Source organism: Leiobunum rupestre, chromosome 6 (assembly GCF_980474605.1).
Source record: "Leiobunum rupestre chromosome 6, qqLeiRupe1.1.hap1, whole genome shotgun sequence".
Lineage (NCBI taxonomy): Eukaryota > Metazoa > Arthropoda > Arachnida > Opiliones > Sclerosomatidae > Leiobunum > Leiobunum rupestre.
Window position 1 is genome coordinate 21,206,173 of NC_143389.1, and position 9,187 is coordinate 21,215,359.

General features: G+C 37.3%; 1 long non-coding RNA gene across 1 annotated transcript; it reads right to left on the reverse strand.

Moving 5' to 3' along the window:
* Positions 1-2,286: 2,286 nt before the first annotated feature.
* LOC149940291 (uncharacterized) lies at positions 2,287-2,647 on the reverse strand. The gene is made up of 2 exons (XR_016481127.1): positions 2,458-2,647; positions 2,287-2,398 (listed from the first exon to the last, which is right to left on the reverse strand). It is a non-coding gene; the product is annotated as an uncharacterized LOC149940291 (long non-coding RNA).
* Positions 2,648-9,187: the final 6,540 nt, after the last annotated feature.

Genomic DNA, 9,187 nt, shown 5'->3' on the forward strand with positions numbered 1-9,187 from the left:
TCACGTGACAGGCGTCGCTTAAACGTGGTACCACAGGAATACGGAACAAATACCGGTTGTCTGCTCGTTATCGCTCCCGTATTTAACCCCCGTAGAATCTTGGGTCTATTTCTTTATTATGTCTATGGTTTCGACCGACCAAGTTGATCATAATCTGTCTAAAGGGCCCCCCAAATTAAAAAATGAAGTAGTTTACCAATATAAATATCCTGACGCCGCCCCTGTGCCAGACTAGGCGCCCAGAATGTAACCTATCTATAATCAGAAAAATATAGTTCTTTTGACTGGTAACGGCTATCTTGGGGGATGGGGGCCCGTAATTAATGTTCAGCCGTATTCTGCGTGACCCCCTAGGCAAGAAGGGAACCGCCCTCTTGCTTAAGAAGCTCCAGTTGGCTGAAATACACAGGAAACAGTTCTCCCTCCCCCCCATTCAAGCCTTCTTGCTTTGGCCCTTCTATTGGCTTATCACACGTCATTACTATGACGCAAGGATGATATAGATAGTTCAGTTCAGCTTAAAGCAGTTCACTCATAGACTATTTAATATGGCCTGGACTAAGCAATAACTTAATAGTCTGTTTATTTTCAGTTCCCAGCTTAGTGGCCTGCCATCTATTTGTGACCATCACAAATTATCTAAATTCAGTTCGTCATCTATTTGTAACCCTTAAAAATAAATATCATTTTATTCGCCATCTATTTGTGACCCTCACAAATTATCTACATTCAGTTCGCCATGTATTTGTAACCCTTAAAAATAAATATCATTTTATTCGCCATCTATTTGTTATTGTTAAAAATAATTAATAAGTTAAATAATTATTTTTTGTAAGAATTATTTATAACATAAATTAAACATTCTAGTCTTTTTTATTACCTACAAATTATTTAAACAAATTTTGTTCATAAAACATAACCTCTTGACGTTTAAGTATTACCTAACCTCTTTTAATAATATAGAATTAACATGCAATAATGGTGCTGTTATTTTCAATTTGCATTTATTCAATCCAATTTAATCGTTGTAATACAATAATAAACAAACAAAAATAAAAACCATTACAAAATCAATCTGTAGTATGTTGTAACAATTAATGGTATAATTTTGTTTATATGTTAAAATAAAAACATCCTCTTCTGTTGGTTTGATTATTTGTATAACAAGCTAAAAAAAATTGAATCTTGAGAACATTTACCCTTGGTAATGGCACCGGGTTAAAGGCAGAGCCTTTTCTTATAAAGAAACCAATATCCTCCTATCAAAGATGGATTAACGAAACTTTTCAGAACTTCGACAACATAAAGGTGTATTACATATCTTAATTAAGAAAGCTCTGGTTAATAAAAGCATGCTGGGAGAAATTTAGAAATTTCTCGCGTTAGCTCTATAAAAATTATTTTATACATTTTATAAAGCAGCACAAATACTGGATCGAAATAACCGACGCAGACAACAGAATTGGCTCTTAATATCGAAATCCCTCTGACAACCGCAAGAAGTGGTATATTTCTACTAGAATAAATCTAGTCTCTGGGCTAAAGCCGCATCAATCAATGCGAAAATCAAACAAACTGGCGGCGGATCAGCATTTGATTTGCCAGAACTTACTCCATTGGAAGAGAGGGTAAAAGCTCTATTTGCAGAGGTGTCATATGCCGGAACACTAGGAGGTATCGACACTGGATATGATGCAGCAGCTTCTGGAAGTACAGAGTAAGCACTCATATTTCTAACGTACTTTCTCAAAAATAATACCGCGTATTACATTCCAAATATAAAACCACTATAGTTAAATTTAAATAAAATGGTAAAAGCTTAATAAAATGGTTAACTGAATAATTGAAAATAAGGAAAAGATTAAAAACCATAGCACAACATACAAATTAAATACAGCCCAAACATTTACATGCAAAAATAAGCAAAGCAAAAATATTTAAATACAGGCACAGCATGCGAATATGTGTAAAGCACTAATAATTACAAATTTAATTGTTTTTTAAGGAATGCTCCAGAGACCTTCCAGTTTGTGGATGAAATAGCCCTGTAATTGATAAATAATTACCAATAAATTGGATTATTCGTATTAACCTTAGCTATTATACATTTTTAGAGATGGCCAATCAACTAAAGAAAATGGCAGCGATAGCAATCCTTTTCAGAGGATATTTAATGCTGTGGCAAGACATCACAAGTGGAATTTCCATTTCCAGTAAGATTGCTATCAATTTTGACTTGTTGTTCATAGTAATACAAATGTTGTTATAGGTTTCGATGACGGTCAATAGGGTGAAAGTGTTCAAAGCTCTACACATAGCTTCCAAGAGCACAACGAAGCCAGTACCACCCCAATTGTAGCTGTTCCGAGTGCTTCCCCAGAAGTGGTATCAAAAACATCTGCAGATAAAATTTATAACATTAGTATGAATAATATTTGCAAAAAAAAAGGGCAATACCTGGCGGGGAGATGGTTTTATAATATCCACTAGGAGACTGATTTGAGAACGCTTTCCTCAAATCAGTTTCTGGCTGCTTGGCCGTCATCAGTCGTAGGCAGGGAAACTTCCACTTGAAGCTCAACCCTATTCTTCTTATAGTTCTCTCCTGTTTAAGGAGATAATTGGTGATGCTCTGGACGGTTTTGCATCTGAGGAAAAAAACTCGCAGTTGAAATTGTTGAGTTAAAGGAAACTCAGCAAGAAATAAGGGACACTTTGATCCGAGTAGCTGATATCTCAGAGAGGAATACTTCAGCTCTTGAAGTAGTGGCCGACAGTTGTAGAAGGTTCGCTGATGCGCTTGAAAGACTGGCAGCTTGTGAAGAGCGAAAGCCGGAAGCAATAAGCCAGCTATTGCTAGCAGTAACTTTTGGTTAATTGCAGCCACCTGTTATAGTAGATTAGGCGTTAAATTAATTTTTCTGGTTATGATGATGCAAGAGGATTTAGGCTTGAACCCAATTTCAGTTATTTTAAACGAATGTGGGGATGGGATACCTCGTAAAAAATACACCATTATTTCTACCTTCAGGGTGGTGTGGAAATGAAATAACTCACATGATTTTTTATTCATAAAAATGTTAAATAAAATTTGACAATACCTTTACAAGCTGTTGTCTCTTCTATAAATTGCATTTTCTTCTAAGCCTAACGCAGCTATTGCGGCGACAGCAGGAACAGCTCCGGGAAGCGCCATAGTGAAAAATGATACTAAAATGGCGGAACAAGCGCCGGAAGTCAAAATGTTACGTAACACTCATGACGTAACCACAGCCAATAGAAAAGCAAAGGCAAGAGAATTCCCGCCAAACATTTCAGCCAACCGGAGCTTCTTAAGCAAGAGGGCGGTTCCCTTCTTGCCTAGGGGGTCACGCAGAATACGGCTGGTTATCTAGAAAACCTTTTTTTCTAAGGCAGGCGCGGAATTCCGCGGCCACGTTTAAACCGGCATCGGACGTCTAATTTTGGAAGTACTCGGTCGGATTCATTTATGTAAAGAATGGTTAATTTCCTCGTTGTTGACCATGAAGTAGCATTTTTAAGTCAACTATATTTCAACTGGTCCTTTATAGCCTGTATTCATAATACATATAAATTTTTGTATTCCTGGAGTCCTTTACTAAAAATACTTCTATAATTGTATCAATTCCCGCGCTACAAATAAAAGTATATGTAGTATATTACTTCTTCGTGTACCCTGCTTTATCCAAAACGTTTTAAGAAAGTAAAATAATTATTTTTCATTTCGGTCGTGTGTTATTTCACGATATTTTTTATAAATATTACACTACCTATGTATAAATTATTAATCAAAAATATTACATTACTTAATTATAATATAATAGTTAATAAGAAAAGATACACGTGTCAGCATTACTTACAGATAAGTAAAATTTCGTCGACAATATCAATTCAAAACCACAAGTGAAAATTTCCCATTATGAAGCAGACGACTATAGAGCTAGCATCTTAAAAAAAACGGGCTCTAAATAAGCAAACTAAAAGGGTTTAAACCTAGGACAAAATATAGTATAAGAATAAATCGTCTTTATTCTGTAATCAATGTCGTATTAAATGAATGACAAACTAAACTAGAGAAGAACAAATAATAATTTTTAGGGGGCAGTGGATATTTACCAGGGGGCAGCTAGGGCTAATAGAAATTTCATTTGAGGGGAAACGCCACGCTGTGCTCCCCCCCCCCCCGTGGCTACGGGTCTGTTTATTTTTTATTGTTTTAACGGTACCTTAACCTCTCTAGTAGAAAGTTGGCTCTCGTGGCATGCACAGCTTTCCACCGAACCAACACCTTACTACGCATTTTTACTCCGCAATCCTGTATTACGACAGCACATGTGAAAAACCTTTAATCTGGGGTGTTGCCTTAGCCTATATAAGGCTCATGGTATACAACATACTGCTTTATTATAATTACGCCCGAATTTTCCGAAATCTCGGTTATTATTTGTGTTAAACATTTCATATAAAAAAGGTAAAACTATAAGTGTAATAAAATTAACTTACACGTTTGAACGGGGCACTCAATTGTAAGCTACCTTGAAATAGTTCTTCTGAGTTGAACACGAGTGGTTGAACACAAACCCTACAACTGCGTTAGGCGTTAGAAACTGAGTAGCGGTGAACTATTTGGCAATGAGTCTCATTTCTGCCTCGTAAAACAAAGGGTTTAAAGCTCAAACGTTTTTTAATTACCTTCTCGTAATAATTTTTTGCGCTTGTGTGTGTATGGGGGGGGGGGGGGTGGAATAGCTTTCCAACCATAAAATAACAATACTTTTAAGGTGTCGTAATATTGTCGTTAAAAATTATATACGATATTATATGTAGGCATGTAAATTAGTTTTACCAGTCAGTGGCATTGCCAGGATTTCGTTTCGGGGAGGGCACACAATGACAGTGAGTCAGAATCTATAGCCCGGTGTACCTAGTAACAGAGACCATACCACCGGAGGCCTATCATCATAGTGCCCTACGCCAGCGTCTCCAAGCCCGGACAGGTGACAAATCCAGCATGGGTAGTGCTCGGAATTGTTTATTCATTATCCACAAATTTTTCGATTTATTTAAAAAACGTTGGTAAAAAGAATACCATTTTAACTTATTTAATTATGTTTTTTACGCACCCAAGCATTTATTAGAATAAAAGTGGTATTTATTTAAATAATTATTTGTTTTATTTAAATAATAGGCTTATTCACTCTCGATTATTTAAACATTTTACAATTTTTATTCAACTATTGGTTATTTAAATAAATATTATTTAAATATCGCCGAGCTTATTTTATTCATGGATAAAAATTAATCGAAATCCGAGCACTAAGCATGGGTAGCAGTACCCCACTACTGATGGTCGCACCTTTGACGCAAGCCACTCAACCCAGCAGAAGGTGCAGCAATGGGTGGACCAATCCCCACTTCGCACACAGCAGTGGGATTAAGAATGGATGCTATAGCAACTCCAGCCGACACCCCACCTATGGAGGCAGGGAGTCAAGGCCTTTGGAGAGAGCTCCTAAAGGGGAACGACTAGCACACATCAGTCCAAGTAACCCGGCACAGCTGGCACCGGAGATCCCGGTGTGATTCCAAAAGGCCGGGAAACAGGACCGCCGTGCCCTCATACGAAGGCCCGCATCCCCACAACAGGCTACCCAATCCGCCGAGGTGGCCATTTTGCACGGACCCTCCCCGTTAGCCGGAGCCGAAGCTCAGTATCCAGCCCCTACCAGAGGTGGAGATAGGACCATTTGACCAGAGCTAACATCTTCCAGTGCGCCACCGCCATTATGGGTTACAAGAGCCGGACCCCGACTCCCCGGTAAAGCCACCAGTTATTGCACACTCTGACCCATTAAGGGCCGGCGCACAATGACAGAAAATAAAACAAAAAAATCTACATGCAACGATACGTTGGGGGTGGGGGGGGCGGTGCCCCTGTGCCCCCCTCTGGCTTCGTCACTGTTACCAGTTTTTACCACTATAGCTGAAACTAATATGAGCCACCTAAATTATATTGGTGCAAAATTAATAAATAACACTTGGAGTATTGTTATAAGTAAATAAACAACACTTATTGTTTTTACATTTGAAGGAATTTGCCTAATTATGTGTTTTCTAGGCTTTAGCCCAATGCGGCGTCTTGGTTCTATTTCTTTGAAATAAAAATTGACTTTAGAAACTCGACTTAAAATCAAAAGTGGCGAAGGGAATTTTATTATGTTTGAATGTTTACTAGAGGGCTTTTATACACAAACATTTTTTGAACACAAGAATTAAATGTAAACAAAAAATTAAGAAAACCATGGACATAATTTCTATAGTGCTTAATAACGCCATTACGGGCTATCGAATTTCACCAACGAAAACCTTGTACTTCCAAAGGGAAGCTTACTTCGTCGCTAGGGGGTGCAGCTGAAACATTTTGGTTCTCGGTTATGAAAAGGACTTTCAAGAGACCACTCTCATCAATTCGAAATATGTAATTCGGTCGTTGTTCGCTGTGAAGCCCAACTGACGATTGAATGACGTATTTCAAATCTACTAGGCCTCCCTTGAAAGTCTTTTTTTTACCGTTCGTTTTGTATTCCAAATAGGCAAACATTATTTAAATTATAGCGTTTTTCCCATTTTCCCGGTTTTCGGCGTGTGGAAAGACTGTGCCGGGTTTCCACAATTCTGCGTCTAGCTTTTACGGCTTTTAAACCCAGATACAAGAATTTAATGAAATAGATTTGCAGGTTTTTTTAGATTATCCTTTCTAAACAACCCTGGTTCAAGGAAACTCCGGCCAAACCCTCGTCTTTTCATGCTCAAAAGGAAGAAAAAAACTGTCGCAGAGAAATTTATAGAAGGATCTATTACAGTACGAACTCCACTAAAAAGAAATTAAACGAAAATTTGATTTTTCGCATCTTTTACATTCATTAGGGTTTGTTCAACCTTTCGATCAGAGCCCAACTTTATTTGAATTGTGTTTTGACTTAACAGATATCTTTTTAAAACATATAAAATAATAAATACGCTCCAAATAATAGGAAATGAAAGAAAATGTGTCTAACAAGATAAAATAGCACTTACTTCAATTTAATATAAGTATTACAGTTAATTTATATGATTAAATTCAGATTTCAAATATATATATGTAAATGTATATTTTATTGAAAATTAAAACATCCTTATACCAAAGCCTGTTTTGCGTGTAAATCTGTAAATCTGACCATAGAGGGTGTTGTTGAAAATAGTGTTGACGTTATTTTCCCCTGAGAAAGGTTTCAATATGCACAAGATTCCGTTTCTTTTAAGGACATCTTTGAGGTCACCTGTTGTGCACGATAAAACGTGCTACGCCATTTTTCTTCGAACAGTCTTACGAGTGAAAATATAGAACACGATCATAGTCTACGGCGATATTTTACAATCGAACTTGCAGAAGTTCTATATTGACCCAGGTATTCTTTAGATGAAAGGAGAACTATATAAGTTATATTTTCCTCTGAGAAAGGTTTCAATACGGACAAGGTTCCGTTTCTTTTAAGGACATCTTTGAGGTCGTCTGTTGTGCACGATAAAACGTGCTACGCCGTTTTTCTTCGAACAGTCTTACAAGTGAAAATATAGAACACGATCATAGTCTACGGCGATATTTTACAATCGAACTTGCAGAAGTTCTATATTGACCTGGGTATTCTTTAGATGCAAGGAGAACTATAAAAGTTATATTTTCCCCTGAGAAAGGTTTCAATACGGACAAGGTTCCGTTTCTTTTAAGGACATCTTTGAGGTCGTCTGTTGTGCACGATAAAACGTGCTACGCCGTTTTTCTTCGAACAGTCTTACAAGTGAAAATATAGAACACGATCATAGTCTACGGCGATATTTTGCAATCGAACTTGCAGAAGTTCTATATTGACCCGGGTATTCTTTAGATGAAAGGAGAACTATAAAAGTTATATTTTCCCCTGAGAAAGGTTTCAATACGCACAAGGTTCCGTTTCTTTTAAGGACATCTTTAAGTTCACCTGTTGTGCACGATAAAACGTGCTACGCCGTTTTTCTTCGAACAGTCTTACGAGTGAAAATATAGAACACGATCATAGTCTACGGCGATATTTTGCAATCGAACTTGCAGAAGTTCTATATTGACCCGGGTATTCTTCAGATGAAAGGAGAACTATAAAAGTTATATTTTCCCCTGAGAAAGGTTTCAATACGCACAAGGTTCCGTTTCTTTTAAGGACATCTTTAAGTTCACCTGTTGTGCACGATAAAACGTGCTACGCCGTTTTTCTTCGAACAGTCTTACGAGTGAAAATATAGAACACGATCATAGTCTACGGCGATATTTTGCAATCGAACTTGCAGAAGTTCTATATTGACCCGGGTATTCTTTAGATGAAAGGAGAACTTTAAAAGTTATATTTTCCCCTGAGAAAGGTTTCAATACGCACAAGGTTCCGTTTCTTTTAAGGACATCTTTGAGGTCGTCTGTTGTGCACGATAAAACGTGCTACGCCGTTTTTCTTCGAACAGTCTTACAAGTGAAAATATAGAACACGATCATAGTCTACGGCGATATTTTGCAATCGAACTTGCAGAAGTTCTATATTGACCCGGGTATTCTTCAGATGAAAGGAGAACTATAAAAGTTATATTTTCCCCTGAGAAAGGTTTCAATACGCACAAGGTTCCGTTTCTTTTAAGGACATCTTTAAGTTCACCTGTTGTGCACGATAAAACGTGCTACGCCGTTTTTCTTCGAACAGTCTTACGAGTGAAAATATAGAACACGATAATAGTCTACGGCGATATTTTGCAATCGAACTTGCAGAAGTTCTATATTGACCCGGGTATTCTTTAGATGAAAGGAGAACTATAAAAGTTATATTTTCCCCTGAGAAAGGTTTCAATACGCACAAGGTTCCGTTTCTTTTAAGGACATCTTTAAGTTTACCTGTTGTGCACGATAAAACGTGCTACGCCGTTTTTCTGCGAACAGTCTTACGAGTGAAAATATAGAACACGAACATAGTGTACGGCGATATTTTACAATCGAACTTGCAGAAGTTCTATATTGACCCGGGTATTCTTTAGATGAAAGGATAACTATAAAAGTTATATTTTCCCCTGAGAAAGGTTTCAATACGCACAAGGTTCCGTTTCTTTTAAG